This window comes from Triturus cristatus, chromosome 7 (genome assembly GCF_964204655.1).
Source record: "Triturus cristatus chromosome 7, aTriCri1.1, whole genome shotgun sequence".
NCBI lineage: Eukaryota > Metazoa > Chordata > Amphibia > Caudata > Salamandridae > Triturus > Triturus cristatus.
Genome location: NC_140590.1, coordinates 171598157 through 171623801, shown reverse-complemented (window position 1 = coordinate 171623801; position 25645 = coordinate 171598157). Strand labels below are relative to the sequence as shown.

Here is a 25645-nt window from a genome sequence, read left to right as displayed (position 1 = left end):
AGTTAGCAGCTATAAGAATGGTAGACCACGCTTCAATCGACAACAGTCGCTTTCTTCCATTATCACCCGTGTTTGCAGCAAGCCAAATACAGGTAATGCCACGTTTCTGACTGGTGCAAAAATCCTACTTATTACATCTAACCTGCAGTGATTTTGGTGGGAAGAAAAAGCTTCCAGTCTTATCATAGAAGGCAGTGCATCTTCTACAGGAGGCACCCTAGTTTTCAGTTTAGCTTTTATATCATTGTAAAGTTCATATAAGCATTTCGGACCTTTTGACATTACTTTTTGGCTTTGCTGTGCACAATCAACAATAAGCAGTTTTTGGTAATGCTGTGCAGCATTGAAAATATAAAAAAATAAAAAAAATATATGTAATAAGGCAGGTGACGCAGCTGATTCATTTCCATCTCATAGGCGAATGCATTCCTGATGACTCCTCCAGACAATTGTTTCACCACACATGTGTGCACATGGACCACCGCTGTCAGGAACTGGGTCTGATGTGTCATCTTGTACTTCCAAAACAGGGATTTATGGGCATGCATGATGAGTTCTGCCAGATGTACATTATAATGTACAATGGGTTTCGTAGAGACATGCTCACTTATGATTCATAACTCTTTAAGTACAGCATTAGGAGTACAATAAGTTAAAATATGATTTACTGGAATACCGCAGCCATTTGTAAGACAGTTGAGGTTTGATTTCAATGGTGGAACTGCAGGAGATTACTGAGTTTGGTTCCAGCCCTCGAACAGATGAGTTACAGTAGTCAAAGTTTAGTTATGGTGCTGAAATAACAAGATCGCTGTTATCAGAGTCGAATCCATCACGGATACAGATAGTACACCGCAATCTAGGTTTGGGGCCGTAACTCGATACTATGCTCTTGCTTGTGTTCTGAGACATGTTTTACAGTGCTACTTTAGTGGGTAGAAAAATTAGTGCAGCAGCCCACTAGTAGCATTTAATTTACCGGCCGTGGGTACATGTTGTACCATATACTGTGGACTTATAAATAAATTAAATGTGTATACCAATTTTACCATGTCGAAAAAGGAAGAGCACAAGCACTATATCATTGGTTAGCCGGAGTGAAGTTCGCAGATTCCTAAGTAAATACCCACAAAAACAGGTTCAGTAAAGGAAACCAAAAATCTGGGGTGACCCTGCAAAAAGGCTAACAGAAGATAACACAGAAACACAAATCCAGTCTATAGCAGCAAAGCTGATGCTAAATAGGCAGAGTGACCTTCACTGGTTGCCCATTAAGGAAAGAGTTAGCTTCAAATCGCTATGCATTGTGTTTAGGGCAGTACATGTTATGGGCCCTTGATCTCTGCAGGAGAAATTTACCTGGTATAAGCCCATGAGACATTTCCGCTCTTTCAGCACAAATCTGGTAACGACTACCAGATTTAAGAAATCCAGGATGGGAGGCAGGGCATTTTGCATGGCGGCCTCACGCCTCTGGAACGAGCTACCTCAGAGCATCAGACAAGCTAACTCCCTGTTATGCTTTAGAAAGAGTCTGAAAACCTGGCTGTTCCCTAGGAACGAGAGCAATGCTTCCCACCAATAATCAGGCCTGATGTTTGTTGATGTCATCTGTCTAAGTCAAAGAGCCAGGATACCCGCAGGGTGACAGTTTGCGCTATACAAGTTTGGCATACAATACAATACACCTTAAAGTGCTATCCCATGAAAAGTCTAAATATGTCTCAAAGCACAAGATCACAACATCAAAGACAATTCTTGAATGACTATTGTTGTTAATTGTTAGTTGTACAGGACAGGATAAAGACGATTGTTTGTTTATTCTCTGCACAGTATGGCCTTTCAAACAAAGGAATATGTACTTTTCCGACACAGCGCAAGTAACTGAAATCTTATTTTTATGTGCACACGTTACAGTACCTGAACTATTGAATATAATTGCATAAGAAAGTCATAACATTGGCATAGTGGATTATTTAATTCAGTGAAATTGGGATTTACACGCCAATCAGGTAAATTAGAGAATAGAATAATATTCAAAATGTATGCAAAAAGGGTTATGTTAACCATAAGCACATCTATATCAGGGAAACCCTATGTACATAACGATTTAAAAAAAACTTACTTTGGTGAATTTATTAAATCAACATTTGACCTGCAGGGTTGTAGGCAATATGTAATCCTGGAAATTCCTTTAAAAGTGGGAGGACGTTCGTCCAGGCAATCACTTTAAGGAAAACAGTTAAATAAAATAAAAATGGATAGTGCCTAACCTTATATGTGAAATATCACAGTATCAGTAAATTAGAAAATTGTAATCAATGAGAAAGTCAAAATGTTATAAAGGGGGGTCTCTAGTTGGCAGAGGTAGGTACCTCTGTCCAAATATGGACCCGTGGTTCTAGTCAGGGTAAGGAGGATACACCCCTAAAATAACCCCTGCTCACCCCCTTGGTAGCTTGTCACGAGCAGACAAGCTTATTTCAGAGGTAGTGTGTAAAGCATTTGTGAACACATACAGTAATACAGTGAAAACACTACAAAGGGACACCACACCAGTTTAGAATAATATGTAATCTTTATCTAAACCAAAACAAGACCAAACAACAAAAATCCACAATACAGTATTAAAAATAAGGCCTTCAAATAATAGAAATAGTTCAGTTCAAAGCAAAATGTAAATGCAACACTTTTCTCAAAAGTACCTTAGATGCGTCACACAAAACAAACAAAATGGCCGGTTCCTTACACTCAGGGAAGGTGATGTGTCGATTCCTTGCTCCGGGAGAGGTGATACGTCGGTCCCTTACTGAGGCACAGGGGAGTTGATGCGTCAATTCCTTACCGGAGAGGAGGTGATGTTTCGTTTTCTTACTGCATGGGTAGTTGATGTGTCTGTTTCTAACTGCGGCCCCCAAAGATGCGTCACTCCTGGCACCTCGATGTGATGCGTTGATCCGGTACGATGCGTGGTTTCATGCAACCGCACAGCAGGCTTGTATCGGGATTGGTGCAGTGATCTCAGACTTCGGAGATCGTTGCACCGGATGCGGGATCGGTGCGGTGATTTCTCGAGCCGCGGCAGGCGCTGCAACGGTTTCTTCGGAGATGCGTCGGAAAAAAGATGTGGATGCGACATGCTTCTTCGATGTTGCGTCGATTTTCCAGCTCCCAGCGACAAACAGTATCTATACAATAGCAGGAATCTCTATGCAGGTTGGAATTTCCAGCAAGGAAATTCAGGGGAGCAGGTGGTGAAGACTATATGTCCCTTGTTGTGTGTAGATTTAGATTCCGTATATAGGTTTCCCGATTCATGCCCTTATATAGGTACAATTCACATTGCCCTTATTTGGACATAGAAATTCGGCCCTTATTTAGACATTGTCCATACAAACCAAATACAGGCATGGCCACCTACATCCGCCCATCCATGTCACAACAAATTCTTAGAAAACCAGACCCATAAGCCTTTAGGAATTTCCCTCGGCTTGAATATTAATTTCTCCAAGAACGCATTAAGTATGCATGAACATCTATTCCTTAGGGGTTCATTCATGATGTTCCTATGCCCGACTTTTACGTCAATACTGGCATTCCTAAACACCTTCAAGGTATAAATATACCAGCACTTGACCTGGCAAATTGCGGTTACCGGAGGATTCGATCCAACCCAGACTACGCGGTTCGCCACGGCCAATTCGGAAGGAGATCGAGTTCCAGCCTGATGCACTGACCTGACGCTGCCATCCTCCTCGCAGAGAATCCAGCTTCAGTGATCTCTGACTTCCCTTGTGCGGGGGTTAGACTATCGAGTCCAGAAAAGAGATTCCAACCTCTCTTATCCTAAGGTATGGAGCTGACTAGAACTTAGAGAAACTTTTGGCAACTCTTGACTAAACTAAAAATATAGCTAGCTATACTTTAGAAATGGCACATACTTCAAACCTCGTACTGCACTTAGGTTAGGTACACTGGGGTAGAACAATTTAGAAGCATCAGATGAGTATCACATTTTAGCTTATGTTATTTATGTAATGTATTTTGATTAATATATGTCATAGCTACAAACCATGCTATTGCAGTATTATTTTATCTTACTGCTATCCTCGTACATATTGTACTTCGCAGTCTGTCTTACGATTGTAGCAATTCATATCTCTTGCATGAGAAATAAGACTGTTCAATAAACCCTTTTATTGAAACGCCCGTCTCTCTATTTCTGTGCAACTCTGTAGAAACGAAGCATGCACGATTGACTGAGTGAAACTGTTATCTATTGTTTCCACGATTCTGAGACTGTTCCGATTCTAAAAGGAAACAAAGTTGTCAGGTTTATGCGGTTGTCAGAGACTAATCCCTTCTTGTATATTCAAGACGTTTCTAGTGACCTCTGAGCTAGCTGGCACACACAAGTAATTACGTTTAATGTACTCGATAGAGACATACTGACCTTAGTCCTATGTCAAATCTATAGTGTATGTTATCCCAATGCTCAGAGCCTATCAGGGATATAGGAACTACACTACACCCTGAGACTTCAGAACAGGAGGTAAGCTCAGTTTCATGCCCTTGGAGATCATTTCTTCAAGCAGGTGACAAAGAAAACAGCAAAGTCCTTTTTCTTCTTTACTTGGCAGCAAGCATTCACTGCAGGCCAACCCCAGACAACAAACAGCACAAGGGCAGTATTACTCCTCAGCTTATCCGGCTCTTCTACTTGGCAAAAGTTCCTCTTGATTTCCCAGAAGTGATCTAAATGTCTGGGGTCTGGGCCCCTCTTTTTATACACCAAATTCCTTTGTTCTTTGTGGACAGAAAGTGTCTGTACCCTGCCAAAACCAGTTCCGTGGGGCACTTTGCAAGTACACAACAACCTCCATTGTCAGTGTGAGCCCTGGCTCTGGACATACCACAGGGGGGTGGAGCCGTCATTGTGGAAGGCAGGCACAGCCCTATTCAGGTGAAGGTGCTACTCCTCCCACCACTCCAAATGCATACCAGGCCTATTCAGCCCAGCCCTGACTCATCAGACTTCTGGAGCTGCTGCCCCTCTCCAGCCCCTGTCATCCAAAAGCCATACATGCAATGCACAAACCTAGCAGAGGCACACTGGATGGTTAGGCAAGAAAATACCTACTTTCTAAAAGTAGTATTTTCAAACACAGAATGTAAAAATCACCCTCACTGAAAGATGCACTTTAACATTCTGAGTTCAGGCATACTAAACGTTACTTTTCGTTCTTGTTCCTATGGTCAGGTATGTTTCTAAGATGTTATAAACAAACTCCCCATTCGGTCCAATGGGAACATATAGCCTTGCAATAGTGAGAAACTGAATTGGCAGTATTTCGCTATCAGGACATGCCACATACATCAGGGCATGTCCTACTTTTCACATACAATGCACTTTGCCCACAGGGGTACCTTGGGCCTACCTTAGGAGTGACTAATATGTAAAAAAGGGAATGTTTAGGGACTGGCAAGTGTATGTACTTGCCAAGTAGACATGGCAGTCCCAGACTGCACACAAGCTCTACAATGGCATTGTTGAAAACTAAAACAGCGATATGATTAAGCATTCACTGAAGACATTCATTCTCTACAGTCAAAACGTGTTTCTTGTTTTATGTTGACCAATATCCGGACTCCATTTTGTATTGCCATGTCTCCACGTGCTTTGCACGAGAAGAGTCCTACCTCTTCGCTAGTTGCTCTTGTAATCTGCCTAGTAACAGTCTATAAATAGCTCCTTTGTCCGTCTGGCGCATGCCCAGACTTGACCACATCTGTTATCGGTTAGTCCTTGTTTGACCATGTTTTCGCGGGCTCAGGCAATTGTTAACTCCGCCCATATATTGATCCTGTATCGAAAATGTCCATAAATGGTAATGAATTTTGCTCTATGTTGTATCCACCCACTTATGAGCCCCTCTGTTGCGTATAAAAGGGGACTGTGTACGCAAGTTCTGTGTGCCACTCTATGCAATACTGAAGAGTGTTGTGTAGGTTGTAGGACCACCCTTAAGGGTTAATAAACTCTGTCTTTGTATTTGCAGTTTCCGTGCCAACTTCCTTCTAGTTTTCGTACATAGGAGGGCGAACCCTTGTATTTTGCGGGCCTAGCTGGGGCCTGTATCCATCAATTGGCGCCCGTCACGTGGGGCTCATCGGCGACTCGGATGCTCGAAGGACTGGTCGTGACGAAGGTGAGGAATTTGGCCGGGGATGTGATCACTGCCAGCGGCGTCTCTTAGTCCTGGCATCCCGAGGTTTTTCTTCCTCCCCTTCCGAGCTAACCATCTGGGTGGCGCCGGTCCTCGACTGAGACCTCTTCTGTCGGTTTGCTGCGTGATAGCCGTTTGGGCGAATTTTGGAACTTGGCAGTTGGAATCTGGACGCTCTTGATTGGTAAGAACCGTTGTACGGTACTTGCTCCGAGTTTTGAAGCCAGGGTTGGCTATTTGAGTTTGATTTGTGATGACCGGTCATATTTTGTATTGATTACTGTGGGAATATATGTGTTGCAACACATATAGGCAGGTAATGTGGAGACATTTCTCCGGAGTTGTTTAAATTTGAACGGCGCAACGTTTAAGTGCCATTTTTGATAATACTGCATATTTTGCATTATTTTTGAGCATGCCTGCTTTTAGCACACTCCGTAAGTGGTGCTGCTGCTTTGGAAACCGGTTAAATCTTGAGGAACCTGCTCCAGCCCCCCCAGAGGGGACTCCTAATAGGGATATGTATGTGAAGCATGGTCTTTCCTCTATAATGTACAGCACAGTGTGGAGGAAATACACCAAAAAGGATCCTGAGTTACGATGGCCTTTGTATGGATCGTTTGATATGCGTCAGATTGAGTATGTGGAACAGGGTATGTGTAAACGGCGTGCTAGGCAAGACATGTTTGAATGTGTACGGTTATGGGTGAAGGAAGTGCGTGAGCGGGAGAAACGTGAGAAAGCGCTGATTGATAAAGAGCAACGGAAAAATGATCATGTGAGAGCGCAGGAAGCGAAGCGTCGGGAGGAAAGAGAACTGGCGGAGAGAGAAGAGAAAGAGCGTAGGTTGCAAGTATCGGGTCAATATGCTGTCCGCCAGCCACTTTATCCTGTCCTTACTAATCTTGAAGATGATTTTTATTTATTAGATCGCTCTCCGCCCCCTTATGTTGGCGCGTCTGCCCCGAGGTCACAGGATTCTGGATCGGTTTCGGATAAGGTAGACACGCGGTCCATGTTATCAACTGATCGTATGGGTGAGCTTCGGAAAATTTCTTTTCGTGCGCTTAAAGGCAAGCTATCTCTTACTGAATTATTGGCATCTTTGGAAAGTTAGCAGGATAGGGAAAAGTTATATTTTGCTGAAACTTTTTCTGACGAAGTGTTTACTGCCTTTCGGAAATATTCTGATGTTTTTGAGCCTGATGATATAGTATTAGATTCTAAAGCATTACGTAACGGTGTCTTTTCTCCCTCTAAGGTACCCGATGCGGTTCGACGGCTGTTTGCATTGCGGGACGCGACGTTTGAACTCAAAGAGAAAGCGCGCCAAAAGACAGGGGAGGAGGAGCAATCGAATCCACATGTCGACGGGAAATAGTCGGCTATCCTTCAGTCAGATAAGATTGAATTAGTGCATGCTAAACCGATGCGAGAGGCGGCACCTTTGTATGTTCCTCCTAAAGGAGCGGGAACTAGTTCAGACACGTCTTCCCCCGATGCTAGGGGATATTTCGTGTATAATTGGGTTTATACTCCCTGGCATAGGACTGATGTTATGGCATTGAAGAATGCATTGCCTGACCCCCGCAAGAATCCAGCGGCCTTTTATGAAGAGGTCGAAGGGGCCTTGAATTCTTGTACTATGACTTTAGCAGATATAGATTTGTTCTTTGGGCTCATTTTACCACCGGATATGTGGCGATCTGTGCGGAAGGTGGATGATCAAGCCGTATTTAAGGCCAAATGGTCTGAGATTGAGGATGAGGATAGGGAGAGAAAGCCCGCGCAAAAACCGCCCCAGCTTATTTTAGATCTTCCTGCTGCTATCTTGACTAAGTTGAAAACGATTATTCCCCCTAAAAAGATTGACTGGAATATGTTAGCCTCGTGTAAACAGAAGGTTGATGAATCAGTTTCAGACTTCTTTACGCGCTTTGAGGAAACATTTCATGATTTCAGTGGTCAGTCACTTACGGATGATACGGGTCGACATCTTTTTGTTGATAAATATGTGGCGAATTTATTACCGGGAATAGCAGCTCGATTAAAAGCGAGTGAAAGCTCTTGGTCCACCTCGTCTCCAGCATCTCTCCTGACTATGGCTCAGTATTATGAGCGTCAGGAACAAGAAGCGAAGGGTCATGAGGAGAAGAAATCGAGAGATTTGAAAACTAAGGTGATGTTAGCGCAAGTGTATGGTCCGCCTCGTCGGGGTGTTGAGAGAGGTAGAGGGGGATTTTATGGTTCCCCTTCGGGTCGGTCGGATGTTAATAGAAATCAATGTGCGTATTGCAAACAGTTGGGTCATTGGGCCAGGGATTGTCCGGTATTATATGCATCTCGTCAGGGACGTGGTCAGGGACCGCCGAGAGGTAGAGGGGGCTTTTCGAATTTCAGAGGGAATTCCAATGATCGTGCTCGATTTGAACCTAACGTGCAGCAACGAGATAGACCTAATGTATTTGATCGGCAAAATCAGTATCAAATGTCTGGGAATGACCGCCCTGGGTACCATGATTCGCAGCATGCATAGGATTGCGTTGGGTGGGGGTTGGAATCAGTTGAAGTGCCGGTTGATCAGAGGGGTCCTTATGTTACAGCAAATGTTCTGGGTTCTACTGATCGGTTCCTAGTTGATACAGGAGCTACTCGCAGTGCGCTGTCCAAACAATTGGTTCCGAGGGCTCCCCCATCTGGCTTAATGATTACATCGGTAGGATTTGATGGTATACTCTCTCGAAGCCCTCTATCCCAACCCCTTGCATTTCATGTTGACCAACTTTCTGCACCCTGTCCGTTTTTGCTTGCTCCGAACACGCCTGACAACATTATGGGTCTTGATATGCTTAAGCACTTCAGAGCTACGATCCGCTGCTCCCCTACTGGAGTACGTGTGATATTAAATGATAATCACCCCATGGCAGAACGGATGTGTGTGGTTGCAGAGGATACTGTATTAGCTTCTCTCCCTCGTGCTTTGTGGGCCACTTCGGATACCGATGTGGGACAGATAGTGATTCCGCCTGTGCACATTAGTGTCAAGGAGGGTGCTGTGTTACCACGCCTCCCTCAATATCGAATTTCCCAGGAGGGGGAGGAGGCACTCATACAGATTGTGCAGGATCTGATTAAAGTGGGAGTAGTGGAGGAAGTTCCATACAATGTCTGCAACAGTCCTATTCTGCCCATTTTGAGGAAAGATACTGATACTAGGGTTTATCGTTTCATTATTGACTTAAGGCAGGTGAATAAGATAGTGATACCTCAGTATCCAGTAGTTTCTGATATTACGACGTTGCTTACTCTGGTCCCGCCAACGGCGACCACATTCTCGGTTATCGATTTGAAAAATGCTTTCTTTTCGATTCCTATTCATCCTGATAGCCGGTACCTTTTCGGCTTCACTTTGAATAATCGGTCTTATAGATTTTGTAGAGTCCCTCAGGGTTATACAGAGAGTCCTAGCATTTACAGTCAAGCATTGAAAAGACAATTGGATTCCTTTGTTCTGCCTGATGGTGTAGCCCTTATACAATATGTCGACGACATCTTGTTGGCGGCCGACACTCCTGAGCTATGTGAGAAGTGCACGTTATCCTTGCTTTCCTTTTTGGCATCTCACAATCACAAAGTGTCGAAGAAGAAATTGCAATTTTGTAGACCAAAGGTGACTTACTTGGGTCACCTTTTGTCTAAGGAGGGGCGAGCACTCACACCAGATCGTATTCAAGCAATTTTGGACACACCAGTACCTTCCACACAGAAGGACGTGCGTGCATTTTTGGGTCTTGCTTCTTTTTGTAGGCAATGGATATTGGGGTTTTCATATATAGTTAAACCATTGTTAGCACTTTTGACAAAAGATACCCCGATTCCTCTTCCCTGGTCAAGTGGTTGTGAAATTGCCTTTCAGCAATTGCGTCAAGCCCTTTGTTCAGCACCAGTGTTAGGTACCCCTGATTATACGAAGCCCTTTACATTGTATGTACATGAGAGAGATGGATGTGCATTATCAGTGTTAGTGCAGATGCATGGCGACAAGCAGCGCCCTTGTGCATATTTTTCGGCCGTACTTGATCCTGTTGCCCGAGCATTGCCTGGTTGTTTTCGCTCGGTTGCGGCGACAGCTGTGTCAATACGCCAACGTGAGGGAATTGTGTTATCTCATAAGCTGTTGGTATTAGTTCCCCATGCTGTTGACGCCCTGCTTAATCAGACAAAGACGCAGCATTTGACCAGTGCTCGTTTAACGGGATATGAATTGACGCTTTTGGCTCCTCATATTACGTTGAAGAGGTGTGCAACGTTAAATCCAGCCACATTGTTGCCGTTCCCGGAAACTCAGTCTGAAGCACAAAAAGCACATGACTGTATTCTTGTGACTGAGGAACAGACAAAGGGTCGTATTGCTCTCCAGGATACGCCCTTTACAGATGTAGATGGAGAACTATGGGTGGACGGATCATGCCTGAAGCTACCAGATGGTACGACTTCAGCAGCGTATGCTATTACCACATTACAAACAATAGTGGAGACAGCACGCATACCGCAGAAATCAGCTCAAGCGGCGGAACTGATAGCATTAACACGAGCATGTGAGCTCGGTACAGGCTTGTGCGCGAAGTTTTATACAGATAGCCGCTATGCCTTCGGAGTAGCGCACGATTTTTGCCTACTCTGGAAGGAGAGAGGGTTTCTAATGTCGCATGGAGCACAGATAATGTATGGAGAGTTAGTTCACAACCTTTTGACTGCATTAACATATCCAAAGAAGATTGCTATAGTTAAATGTAGTGCCCACAAAAAGGTGGTTGATAAAGTTGGGGAAGGGAATGCTTTGGCAGACCGGGTGGCACGAGAGACTGCGATGCAGCCTGACTCTACTGCAATGTATGTTGTGAAGTCACAGGCAGAAAGATGGCACGACGCTAGGAGAGAAGTGCTAGAGATACAGAGGACCGTTTCCGATAAGGAACGGGAGCAATGGTATAATGATGGAGAATTGGATGATGAAGGGTGTTGGAGAAATAAGCAGATGGATAAATGGAAGTTACCCACAGCTTTCGTACAACCTATGGTTCAGATGGCACATGGACTAGCACATGTCGGAGCTTCCGCAATTGTAAAATTACTCACACTAGTTTGGGAGCATCCGGAGATCGCTAGCACGGCAAAGAGGGTAGTGCAGACTTGCATGATTTGCCTGAAGTATAACCCAGGAAAGGGTACACGAACTCCAGCAGGAGGATTTGCAACACCTACTGCACCCTTTGAGGTTTTGCAGATGGATTACATTCAGCTTGAGCGCTGTAACAATCTGAAGTATGTTCTAGTAGTGGTTTGTGCCTTCAGTAAGTGGGTTGAGGCATACCCTACGAAAGACAATACTGCAATGACTACAGCCAAGATGCTATTGAAGGAGTTCTTCCCTCGATATGGTGTTTGTAGATTGTTGTGGAGTGATAACGGACCTCATTTTATAGCAGACGTTATCAAGTATGTTCTGAAAGGACTGGGAATTACCCAGAAATTTCATGCAGTGTTTCACCCTCAGTCTGCGGGATTGGTTGAGAAATATAACGGTACTTTGAAGCTTAAGATCGCTAAGATCCAAGCTTCAACTTCTTTGACTTGGCCAGACGCTTTACCGCTGGCATTATTGTCAATTAGATCGATACCGCATTCTCGGACTGGTCTCACGCCATATGAGGTCGTGTTCGGACGCCCAATGAATATTTGGGGTCCACCGAAACCGAAGCCAGTGTGTGATGTACCTTGTGTAATGATGAATGATTATCTGGCACAGTTAACGGATAATTTGGTTTCTATTCATCAACAGGTTCGAGAAGCGCTCCCTGATCGGTCCACAGGTGAAGGACATAATCTCCGGCCTGGAGACTATGTTATGCTCAAGGTGTTTGAAAGGACGAACAGTCTGGAGCCGAGATGGGTTGGTCCTGAGCAAGTCTTGCTCGCAACGAGGGCAGCTGTGCGAGTCTCCAATCGGAAGAACTGGATCCACTCCCTGCACTGTCGTAAAGTGCCACCTGGATTAGTGGAGCCTGCTCTATTGACCGACCATCGAGAAATCCTGACTGCAGAGAAAGGCCGTGCTGTGAAACCGAACGACACTGAGGAGCTCTTCCCGGACCAAGCGATTCCTGGAGGAAGAAGATATCATCTCAGACCGAGGAAGTGATTTTTTTCGTATCAGGACACGTTGTCAGAACGGCCCTTGGGTTAGTGAAACGGAGAGCCAATGAGGCAAGGGGGGGGGATCAGCCCTGCATTAGTGTAGTGACACCCGTATTGGCCCGCTGGTGAAGAAATCAATGGCTGCCTAAGGGGAAGAGTTCTGACAACCTTTTAGTTTCAGGAAGGTATCGACTTTTACTACAAAATGGAGAAGAAGAAGATTCTTTGTGCGGCAAGTTTTATTATCATTGTAGCTATTGTTGGTATAACCACGTGGTTTGTTGAGGATGGGACTCCTGGCCGTGAGTTGCTTGTTTTGACTACTCCAGTGCCTGAGGAGCACTACTTTTACACCCTTCCGTATCAAGAATTGAAGCATCGTCAGTCTTATTTGAATAATACTTTTATCCAGATATTGCATCATACCCATGGTGCTACAAATGCTACGAACTGTTGGATATGTGGTATGATGCCAGCTTATCAGAAGAAAGGAGAAACGCCGTTTATACCTCTTCCTTTCTCTCATAATGGCTCTTGTAGAGCATGGTACACCTTGCTTTTTGCCACACGGAAACCTACAGTGGGACGACTACTTTTTTAGACTTAATAAGGAAAGTCATCAAGATAAAGAAGGCTATCCACAACCTAATGGGACAATATGGGAGTGGGAAGAATATCGACCAGATAATGAATCAATCCCCTACATCTTCACGAACACCAGAGACATTGTTGGAAATGAGAAATTTGTAATTCAAGTGGCGCAAACTCAAGCGGACCTGTGTGTCCAGAGTGTCGGTCATATTCCTGTTGGTGTTAGTGATTGTATTATTGTTTTGAATATAGATGGATTAAATAATAGTACTTTTTTAGCTTCCCATAATACGTACTTCGTATGTGGGAATAAAGGTTATTACCGCTTACCCGCCGGCTGGTCCGGAGTATGTTATGTAGCGTTCCTATTACCCCCTGTATTCTTAGCACCTGCATCCTATCATAAAGACTTGAAGTTATTGAACAATGTAACTGTAAACAGGTATAAACGTACTCTATCTATTGATGATGTTGACCAAACCGACACTAGCTTACAGCAGTATGTTGATTTTAACTTAGGATTGTTCTTCTTTGTTGGAGCTGCCCTAAATAGTAGGAAGGTTCGACGATTAACAAGAGTTGTAGAGGCTGTAACGAATCAAGCTGCTGCTGCTCTTGGGAATCTTATGGAAGAATTGCAAATCACTAGAATTGTTGCGTTACAGAATCGTATGGTATTGGATGTTATGTTAGCAGACAGAGGTGGAGCATGTAGGATTATCGGAAGTAGTTGTTGTGTATTTATTCCTGACCACACGCCATCAGTCTATAACGCTATTAATAAATTGCATAAAATCGCAGCTGAGATTCATACAGAAAATGGCACTTGGACCTTTTCTGGATGGTTTTGGGCATTGATCACTACATGGGGATGGAAAGTCTTAACTGGTCTCTGTATTATTGTAGCAGTTCTGTTTTCCTGCTGCATCTGTGTTCAGTGTGGTCCCTTAGTCTGTTCTTTATGTGTGTCATTTTGTATTCCTGATAAGAAAGCTATTGCCAATGTCACTTATCAGAAAAACTTAAACAAGGAGGTGGAAGAGATGATGAAAATTGATATATATGATGATTATCCTAATAAGCCGAATGTCTTCAGTAAATGCTGAAAGGGTCGTCTGTTGAAAACTAAAACAGCGATATGATTAAGCATTCACTGAAGACATTCATTCTCTACAGTCAAAACGTGTTTCTTGTCTTATGTTGACCAATATCCGGACTCCATTTTGTATTGCCATGTCTCCACGTGCTTTGCACGAGAAGAGTCCTACCTCTTCGCTAGTTGCTCTTGTAATCTGCCTAGTAACAGTCTATAAATAGCTCCTTTGTCTGTCTGGCGCATGCCCAGACTTGACCACATCTGTTATCAGTTAGTCCTTGTTTGACCATGTTTTCGCGGGCTCAGGCAATTGTTAATTCCGCCCATATATTGATCCTGTATCGAAAATGTCCATAAATGGTAATGTATTTTGCTCTATGTTGTATCCACCCACTTATGAGCCCCTCTGTTGTGTATAAAAGGGGACTGTGTACGCAAGTTCTGTGTGCTACTCTATGCAATACTGAAGAGTGTTGTGTAGGTTGTAGGACCACCCTTAAGGGTTAATAAACTCTGTCTTTGTATTTGCAGTTTCCGTGCCAACTTCCTTCTAGTTTTCATACATAGGAGGGCGAACCCTTGTATTTTGCGGGCCTAGCTGGGGCCTGTATCCATCAGCATGCCTGAGTCACATTTTACAAGCTGCTTCTGTGGGTGGCACAATCAGTGCTGCAAGCCCACCAGCAGCATTTGATTTACAGGCCCTGGGCACACATAGTGCACTGTACTAGGGTCTTACAAGTAAATAAAATAATCAAATCATGGAATCACTAATCCATAACAATAATTTACAAAGGAAGCACTTGCCCTTTGGCACTGAACAGCAGTGTCAAAGTGCCCAAAGCATCTAGACCAGCAAAAATAGAGTCCAACACACAGCAAAACACAGGAGGTAAATGCAAAAAATGGAAGGAAGACATATGCCAATGGTGCCAGGTCTAACACAAAACATACTAAAGAACCCATGTGACCAACTTTCAGTACCCAAACTGAAAGCAATAAATGCTTGCAAAGAAACAGACTAACAACTTTACCATGATAGCGTAGTTGAAGTAACACAGAAAAGCAAATAAACAAATTCTTCTATAGCAGTATTTAAGTCTGCCAAGTCATGGGCTCCCATGAATGGCTAAAGAAGCCAGGGGGTACCACCAAACGCAAACAGAAGAGTAAAAATAAACCCCATTGTGAAATATGGCATGGTAAAAATGACACCCATCAAGCTAATGGTACAAATAACATCCAAGCAAACTAGGGCGACGGAGTATAGTTACCGTCACAATTATGGTTCACCAGCCAAATGTAAAAGCGTACGGACCATAGTTTGACCACGGCAAGGCTACTCCTCCTCACCATGGCCAAACTGTCCCGACGGATTAAGGACTTTCAAAAATTGGCTATATGTTTGTCTGCCCAATTTGGATGGGAGGACATTTAGGTGCAAATCCTAGTGGCAAGGGGCAGTAAAAAACAGGGAGGCATATTTACAAGCCCCTATTGTCACAGGAACGCCACTTTTAACAGCATTACACAGGCGATAGTGGCTTCGCCTTATTTACAAGGCGGCTTTAAGCCATGAACGTGCTTTGTAAATAAGGCACCCTTTCACTCTATACTTAGCTTGAAAGGGGTTGTCAGTGGGTGCTGCAGTGCGCGTTCCGACACAACACCCATTGCTTTTAATGCTGCCCCCTATTTACAAGAGTGGTGTAAATAGGAGGCAGTGCCAAAATTAAGAACAGGGAAAACCGTCTTACCATGGCAAAAGCTTTATTTCTCCTTGTTTTTGCTGTTTCTATGTGTGCTGCATTGTGCAGCAACATGGAAACAGCAAAGCATCATGAAATATTGTTTTTGTGCAGGAAGGTGACCCTTCCTGCACATTGACAATCATTAAAAAATGAAGATTTGCACCTTCTATGTGTGCTGCACAATGCAGCACACATTGAAGTTTCAAATCGCCAATTGAGATTGTTTATGTGCAGGAAGGAACACCTTCCTCCACATAAACAATCATTCCATCAACATAGACACCCTTGCATTAATGTGCAAGGGTGCCTGCATTGGTGCTAAGGAGTTTAATTTAGCGCCAGCGCTAGGAAAAACTCAAGGATACTTTTTCGGAGTGGCAAAGTGTGGCGTTAATTTTGTGCTTAACACCATGCTCTGCCATTCCCATATAAGTATGCCCTAGAGAATGCTCCCCACTCTATGGGAAATTACTTCCATGGCGAAAGGAGCATTTTTGTTTTTATTTTCAAAAAGAAAATCCCCCTTTAAGATTTTCCTCTTGTAAATAAAAAAGAAAACAGTTGATCCAGGGCTTCATCATATTGATGGAGCCCTGCACCAAAAAGTATTGACAGGAACAGCTGTGACGATTATTCCTCTCAATACTTTAAGAAGTGACCACCTGCTTGGTGCTCAGTTCATAATTTGGTAAGCACAAGTGCCGTAATGGTGACGGATTTAATTACTCCATCACCCTGACTGCAATACCTCTTTCTGACAAAATATATATCAACCCCCAAGTGAGTGTGAAATCCATTTTTTTTCAGGTTCGATTTTGTAACACTCAATTTAAGCAGACTTGTGGAAGGTCAACAAGCAGTTGGCCTTCAAGTGAATTTGAACTACCTGTACTTTGGCTGTAACTGGAAGGCCTTGAGAAATGACCAAGTCACAAATGTACATGACAAGCTGTTGCTATGCTTCTCTTGCTAATTTCATAAGTTAATGACTATATATAGCTAAGGACAAGTGTCTCTAATTGATCGGATAGGTATTGTGTAAATTCTTGTTTGTTGACACACTTAACAGTCTAAATGACCGGTCATGTGGACATCAAACCGGCTGCAATCCTGTATCACAATATGTTTTTCTTACTTAATTCTTGTGTAACTTTTGCATTCTCTGGTTAGTAACTCATCATGTATGCTAAATAAATCCCCTTTTCTGTATGATGATTGGATCTGTATTAACACACCCTTTGTGTTTACATGTATAAGGAACCCCAAGAAAGTCTCGCAAATTGGACATGCTGCTTTGCTTATGTTTTAAGCTGCCTATGAATTTTGACAATTGTCTGTGTTTCCTTATTTGAAGTTTTGAAGTTTTACAAGAGCATTTGTCCTACAGGCGAGTCTGTGCATTTTAACCACATGTCATTCAGTCTGTAACCAGATTTTAAAAGTAATCAGATCTTCAAAATCATAATGTGCCACAGGTAATAACTGAAGTGGATCTTCATCAAATGTGGATGTTTCACAATGTATGAAATAAAAACATAGAAGTGGCCATTCACCCGGACGTCAGTCAAACAGTAACATAATCTCTGCTATTTACCCAGCGACTAGCAAAACAGTACAAAATGTCTGCTGTTTACCTGGCCACAGGCTAAACAGTAGAGATGATGTGCAATTTGACCAGTGGCCAGATAAATAGGATGGAGGTCTTTAATTAGCTAGCCATACAGAAAAAAGTAACCACAAGCAATGGCAGGGTGATTGCCATCTTGTAATGTGGAATGCAACATGTGTGAGGCAGTCAAATCAATTTTGAATAAAAACATTTATGTTATTTTAATATTTAAAAGAAAAGAAGGAATTCAACTTCTATGTTATGAGCTGCAGGACATGGTACTCAGATCTTTTGCACTTCAGTCTTAGAGTATTTGGCTGTCTGCAAAGAATGAGTTTCGTTTTTGTGCAGGTTACATAAATGTTTTATTAATTCATGAGAGTGCATTGCCTTTTTTAATGTTCATGATCCTTTTTTTGATGTTCATTGAAGGCTGGGCTTTTTTGGCCTACTTATGGACGGTCTATGAGGGTCCGACTCAAGGGGATTCTAAACGCAGGATGACAAGGAAAACCTGAATCAGGGTGCACCATAACAAAGGGAACTAGGAGGACCAGTGCAAGAGAGAAGAAGGTCTGTACTAGGAAACCCCTGATATAGGAAACAAGAGTCAGAGGGACAAGAGCAAGGTGAAACATGCAAACTAGTAGGACTAGATTCAGGCAGGTGGACCAAGGCACTAAGAGGTTTAGAGAAACCAAGGCCAGAGTGACCAGTGCTAGAAGACTCGATACATGAGGACTGGATACAGTAGTATCAGAACAAAGAGCAGGACCGCATGAAGCAGCAAGATTAGGAACAGGAAAACAAGGTGAAAAGATAAACCATGGGAGCAGGATCCCACAGACTAATGGATGAGAATTAGGTGAGGGGGTGAAAAGGTCCAGGAATGGGAGCCAGTGAAACAGGGGAGCCAGAAACAAGGGAGCCAGAATACAAAGGACTATTGCCAGGAGTACACAAGAATTAAAACCAGACAGAGCAGAAAGTACATGGACAAGAAGTTATAAGGTTAGCATTAACCAGATGTCAAGGAAAATAACACTAGGAAAGGCATTGATGATCTGTAGTGGTCCAGGACAGGTTATTGTAGAACCATGAAGGCAAGGAGCAGGAGGACTAGGCCAGCAGGATCAGGTCCAGATTAAAGAGGACTACAAAGACTAGGACCTGGACAGCAATGGGCAAAAGTACCAGGATAAGCAGGATAGGGACCAGGAAGACCAAGGGGTTCAATAGCAAGGGGAACCAGACATTCAGAGCAAGGAGAACTGGGTGAACTAAAAGGATCATGACCAGGAGGACTGAAACAGGACTAACAGGATGAGGCGGTTCAGGATCTAGAGGACCATGGGATGGATTACCAAGTGGGAGAGGGCAAAGCAACTAAACAGGGATGGCCAGAAGAACAAGGGCCAAAATGACCAGACTCAGGAGGACCCGATCAAGGAAAACTTGGACCAAGTGGGCAAGGGTCAGTGGCTACGGTACCAGTAGGACTTAGAGCGCAAGTAACAGAACCAGGAGGGTAGGACAACCCAAACCAGGAGTACAAAGACTAAGGTGACCAGGACGAGAAAGGCCAAATGGACCAAGATCTTCAGTACCAGGCCTAGGAGGCTCAGGGTAGGAATAACCAGGACAAAGATGCCAGAGCCCAGAGGACCAGAAAATAACAGAGTCAAATGGACCAAGACTGGTGTCACCAACAAGGGCCAGGATGGCAAAAAAGCAAGCAGGATGGCTGGTGAACCAGGTCCATGATAACAAGGCCCAGGTGAAACCAAACTAGAAACATTAGGACCAAGAAGATCAGGGTCAATGGGAAAATAATCTCAAAAGGAAGGACAAGAAAAGACAAAAAACGCACAGCCATGGCCAGGAGTGGTAAGGAGGTGAGACCAGGGACACAGACAACCAGAGCAAGAAGAAAAAGTTCTAAAATGACCAGGAAAACAATGGACTAGAGAGACTAAGTGGACAATGGGGAGGAGGAAAAGGAGGCTCAGGGATATCAGGACAAGAATGGCCACACCCGGGAGGGCCAGGTCACAGCAGGAACAAGATGACTAAGGGGACTGGAACTGGATGTTCAGGAGAGCCAGGACCTAAATGAGGAGGCTCATAAGAACACAAACAAAAAGAACCAGGGCCAAGAAGTCCCACGCTATTGGGTGCATTGCCAGAAAGACCATAAGGACAGGGCACAGTGCCAAGAGGATCTGGAGGATCCAAACCATGTAGGCAATGGCCTAAGAGGACCAGGGAATGAGAAGCCAGGTGAACTGAAGGGATGAGCAAGACCAGGACCTGATATACTAGGAATTGGATGTGCAAGGTGAGAAGGATTAGGATGACCAGGTCAAGGGAACGAGGTTCAAGAGGATCAGAGAGGAAGAGCTAGAAGAAGGGGGGCTTGGTAGAGGCCCCAAAGGCCTGGAAGGACCTGGATGGCAAGGTAGCCCAGAAGCCAGAGGATTAGTCATGCAAAGACCCAAACAAGAAGTTTCATAAACAAAGGATCAAGCCTAGTGGGCATAAAACAAGGAATAGAACAAAAACTGTCAGGACCAGGAATAGGAAGACCAGAGCTAGGCACCTCAGACTGAGAGTGAGGATGTCTAGAAGCATAGGACCTAGAGAAAAAGAAGGTGATGGCCAAATAACCAGAGAGGACAAAAGCAGAGCAAGGAGGGCCAGGGGTACCATAGCAAGGAGAAAAGGTAGATCAAATCACAAAGGCCCAAGAGTATCAGGATCTCACATACCAGGACAAGGAAGGTATGAGGTAGAAAAGGAGGACCAGGGTAAAGATGGCCAGGATGACAGGATCAAGGATGGCCAAGCAGGGCGGCCAAGAACAGGATGACCTGAACAAGGAGCATTTAGTGTAAGTGGAAAAGTTAGTGTGGAATCAGGATGTGAAGGATCAGGAGGAAAAGGGCAACCAACATCATGACAACTGGAGGAGCACAAGAGGAACTAGTCAGGGCCGGAGCAGTCATACTAGGGCATTATATCAGGGGCCAGATTTGAGATAGAATAAGAATGATCAGCACCAAGACCAGGGCTAGGAAGACCAGAGGGGGCACAACCAAGGAGACCAGTATCTGAAGTACCAAGTGGAACAGGAGGACCAGGAACAAGGGTATCAGGATAAGGTTGACGAGGATCAGGGGAGCATGGGCAACCAGACCAATGTGACCATACCAAGACCACAATAAACAGGTCAATGGTGGGGTGCAATAGGGCCCACTCTTTTTCTCCATTTTAGCTTCACATTTTAGCTTGACATCTTTTTTCAGTGGTGACTTTTTACATGTTTTACACTTACACGATAATGTACTGAGAAGCAATTCCTCATGCAGTTTATTTCTTAGTAAACATCATAATCATGTTGCTTGTACACTTTGTCCAAGCTAGGCACATGGAATACACTTCCCTTGCATTTGGTTGCCTGGTTGAAGACACTTTCAATGCTTCAGACACACCATTGCATCAGCTCTGCACCTTTGACACAGTGTGATTGGAACAGTGCTTTTATTATATAAACAGCCTCTGCATTACATTTGTCGGAGAGACACTACTGCTGGGATTGTGCTGCAAGGTGATGCATTGTGGCTGAGATGCCGTTCTGCTGACTCTGACCTCTTTCAGTTTCCTGATACATCACACTCCGGTATGTGGGGCAAGGCTATCCAAAGGTATCTTGCACAGGGTACTCACACTAGGCTCTTGATAGTGTACTTAGTGTTAGCTAGGAGTATACTAGTATGATCATATAATGACATTCATTGTATAATAGTTGAACTGTTTAACCTTTTCACCATTCTTGTCAAACAATTTAAAAAACTTTGCTTTTTTGCCTGGTAATTTCGGCACAATCTCTTTATACAAGAATAGAATTGTTTCAATAAATGTTTAAAAAGCTAATGTGTATCTCTCTAGTGTTTTATTTGGACATGCAAAAGTAAACAACAAAAGTGTAGGTTTGTTTCCACAATTTTTTTAGGGAATCAAGAGTGGTCATGTTCGAGGTCGATAATACCATCTGGTACTCTGGTAAGTTTAAGGGTTCAGATGGGGCCCTGTGAGCTAGCTAGGAATTAGGTCACAATTTTTTGGTGATATGTGAGACAATATTCTGACGTTTATGTTGTCCAGATACACATTCCTACTTAATTCATAGGAACCGTATAACAGACCCAGCCTGAGGACTTATTAAGGAGGACCATAACCAGTTGGCCTAGTAGTAGGTGGATCACAAAGACAGGAACCAGAGCAAGAGACATCCAAATGACCCAAACTAGGAAGACTAGAAGCACCAGATCTAGCAGAATGAGGACACCAGGATTAGGTGGAGAAGCACCCAGCAGACAAGCAGAATCAGGGTGAGGGTCAGGAGTACCAGGATAAGGAGGTGCAGAAAGGGGTATTACAAGGATGGGCGAGGAGCAGGGCCAGGATGACATGGGTGTGGGAGGACTAGACCCAGGAACACTTAGTTCAGGGTGAATAGAACTAGTTAGATCATGGCCAAGATGAAGCTCAGGAGTAAAAAAACAACCCGGAAAAGGCAGGACATAAAACAGAACTAGGTTGAGAAACCAACACCAGATGGCACAGAAGGACCTGGGGGAGATGAAAGGGATTCTAAGCCACTATGTGACTCTAAGGCACACAATCCCTATTATATTAGTATTAGGATATCCCTTTTGTAAATGGTTCTTATTCATGCTTCATATGCTGTCAACCCACAGAAACATCCACCTCGTTTATCTAATATATAGAAGTGATAAGCATTTACTGAAAAATCAGAGCACGGATGTAGGTGGCCATGCCTGTATTTGGTTTGTATGGACAATGTCTAAATAAGGGCCGGATTTCTATGTCCAAATAAGGGCAATGTGAATTGCACCTATATGAGGGCATAATTCGGGAAACCTATATCCGGAATCTAAATCTGCACACAACAGCGCACCTAGCACTCCCTGTAAAGGAAAAATAATGTCAATGCACAGTACTACATGCCATGCACTAGGCTATTTAGTCTTAGCTGATACAGTAGGGATCCTGCAGTTTTCATGATTCTGTGTGGTGCATCACAGTGGCACGGCTTCTGAGCTGAGCAAGTGGGAAATTATTAGCTTGCAGAAAAAAGCTCCACGCTAGCACCAGAGTTTGAATCCAGAGACAACTGGTCTGGAGATGTCGCTAGTGTGACCCCTGTACTACAGAAAATATTCAGCAAAACTTCTGCACCACTGTCAGGGTTTTGTAAATTCGTGATCGGCCGTAAACTTCCACTCTCATGTGTGCTGGGTATAGCATCCCATATTTAAGGCCCAGGTTGTAGAGCGTAGCTTTAATCCAATGTTTTTGTAGAGGGGATCCTGGACCATGGTTGTGAAGTCTGGGTATAGAGAGATTGTTGACCCTTGCCAACTGAAGGGGCCTTTTTTTTAATCAGCAGGTGCAGTGCTGTGTCTCTGTCCCAGATGTTCAGCAGCTGGGCAATGAGCGGACATTGAGGGCAGCCCAAGTTCAGGCTTGGCCTCAGAGTATAATAAGCTCTCTCAATCACGAACGTGGGATTGAAGGAGTCCCACCCTAATAAATGGGTCAGGAGTTGTTCTACTAATTCATCAAGACAGCCTGTGTTCATGGACTCTGGAATGGACAAAATATAAATGCTATTGCATCTGCTTTTGGCTTCTTAGTCTTCGGTTTCCATTGCAACCGTCTTTAGGAGTTTTTCCGTGTTCGCAAGCTGTTTGGTCGTCTGGACTGAACCAACCGTTCTCCAGATCAGAAATCCTGCCCTCTGCTGTGTCAAGCCTTCATTATATAGTTACCATCATATGAAAGTCCAGACAAGTCACTCTCAAACAGAAGAGGGAATATGTAGGAAGTAAACTGCTGAAATCTTGTATCCTCTGAGTAGAATCTGATTGACTGGAATTCAGCTGCTGGCATCTGTACAAGAAGATCATCAAACTGGCCCCCTCCTCCAGTGGAAAACAGTTGCGGAAAACAGCACACTTCTAATCTTTACTCCCACACACTCATGGAAGCTCCTTTTACTTGCTTTATTTGATAGAGATATATAGCATCACCAATGACTTCTTTAGAATGCAGAGAATGGATGCTATAGTGTTGGTAGATCTCTTCTGAACTGGATCGATCCACTTTTTCAATCTGTCCACTTGATGGCAATGTTCCATCTTCTGTATATTATACATCTTGAACAACATCAACATTTTTATGATACATTTTATTTTGTACCAAGTATAATGTCGCTTTTTTTTTTTACTGATATCCACTAATTCTTAGCAGGTATTTTTGTTCTTGGTAGGCACACTATTTACTAGAATGATAAGTGGTTCATGATCATCTCTGTGTATACCAACAGTTTCAATATTCTGTTTAAATTCCAAAGGTAAGTGCACAACTCTTCCTTTAGCCGTGACCAAAACTGGAGGTAGGCTGGAGGCAGTAAAGCTGAGCCTCTATTAGATTGAACGGTAACACTGCTAGTACTGCGCTAAATCTTTAAACTCCATTTTATTTAAGAGGACACATTTTGAGGATGAAACAAAAAGTGTCAAAGACTTGTCTTTTGCTTGAATTAATCAGTATTGTAATAATTTTCTTTTAGAACTTTGACCCTTCCTATTGTCGAAGCAATTTAAAAAAAAAGGGGAATCATAATAAAAAAAAGAGTTTGTAATAGTTACACCACACCGATTATTCACTCACAACTAACATACTATTCTCGCATACCAAACAATCTTGTCCAATCATACAATCACGCAGGCTTTTAGATCAGGAAATTAACACATTAACAAACGTATTTTACAATCTTTTCTGTTTGGACCACAGAAATGGAGCATTCAAAAAAACATATATATCTATGAATGATTCTTATTTACAAAGTTGTCAGGTTCTTGTGGTCTTTATACAAGGTCTACGCGTTTCGAGACCCTTGATTAGCTGGGCCTCTCATCAGGACCTGTAGAGTGAGGAAGGAGAAGCCTGTATCAGTAACAGAAGGGGCCCCTGTACCTCTTTGAACAGATTGTTAGTTTCTGTATTAATAAAGTTACCTTGGTTTGAATGGAGACGAGCGTTTTGAAATAGGGGAGAAACCTGGGTAGAAAAGAGTGAAAGAGGAGGTGTAATAACATCCATTAGAGTCTCAATCATAGATTTGAGCTTAATTTGAGAAATGGCTTTCTTTTCACATCAAGTTTTCGGTGTAGAAGCGGAAGGGGGACGGTTGTATCTGGTGAGATGAAGTAATCCTCACTTCATTGCTGGGTATAGAGCATGAAAGTCTTTTTAGTATGTTGACGAGCACATAGTCGGAAAAACGGCATTGTTTGGAAAGAATTGAATTGATTACCTTAGTGTGCGGCCGATTGGGGGCGCGTCTATTCTGTGCGCTGAGTTTTGTTGATCGGGTTGTCACCGTTTTGAGTTCTCGTCGGCGCTACAAAGGATTAAAACTCAGATTAGCTAGGGAAATCGTGACCTCGTCTTCATTACTGCGAAGATGTGGCAGCGGGGCATACCTGCGTTTGTCGGTCGCTTTCGTCAACGTTTCCAGTCTTGCTAGTGCTGACGTATGTTGCGTCGGTGTACTTGGTTGTCTTTTAATTGGTTCTCATGGTTTAGACATAAAGAGAAGACTTCTTTGTAGCGTTGAAGGCACACTCTTAGCTGAGTTCATGTTTGCCAAGTTAAATAACATTCTCTTAATGGAAAATAGATTTAAAACAGATGATGAATAGATGGAAAAAAATAAAAATAAAGAAATATATATTATGAGTCCGTGGACTGTATAAATCTGATGGAATGCTTGTGGAAGCACGTGCTTGAGCTTAAGTGGTTGCTAGCGAATGCAATTGATGGGAAGAAGTAGGATGTAAGCAAAGTGGAGCAGTTAAGAGATATCCGCAAGATGTGCAAGGATTAGTAAAACTAGTTACTACCTATGATTTACTTCATAAAAGGTGCTTGTCTCCGGTTAGTTACAATGGAGTTTTAATTTAGGTTGTAAAGTTCAGAGAGTTCGTTGAGACCATTAGTGGCAGTATTGAATTTAAGGATTAGCATAGCTTCTGTCCTAGAGAGTTTCTGTTCCAGGTCGCCACCTCTTGCGTCTCGTACT

At 43.4% G+C, this 25645-nt stretch overlaps 1 protein-coding gene across 1 annotated transcript in view; it reads right to left on the bottom strand.

Annotated features, from left to right (window-relative positions):
• Nucleotides 1-25645, bottom strand: part of LOC146809146 (IgGFc-binding protein-like) — a 790095-nt gene that overhangs the window by 755665 nt on the left and 8785 nt on the right. The window lies entirely within an intron of this gene.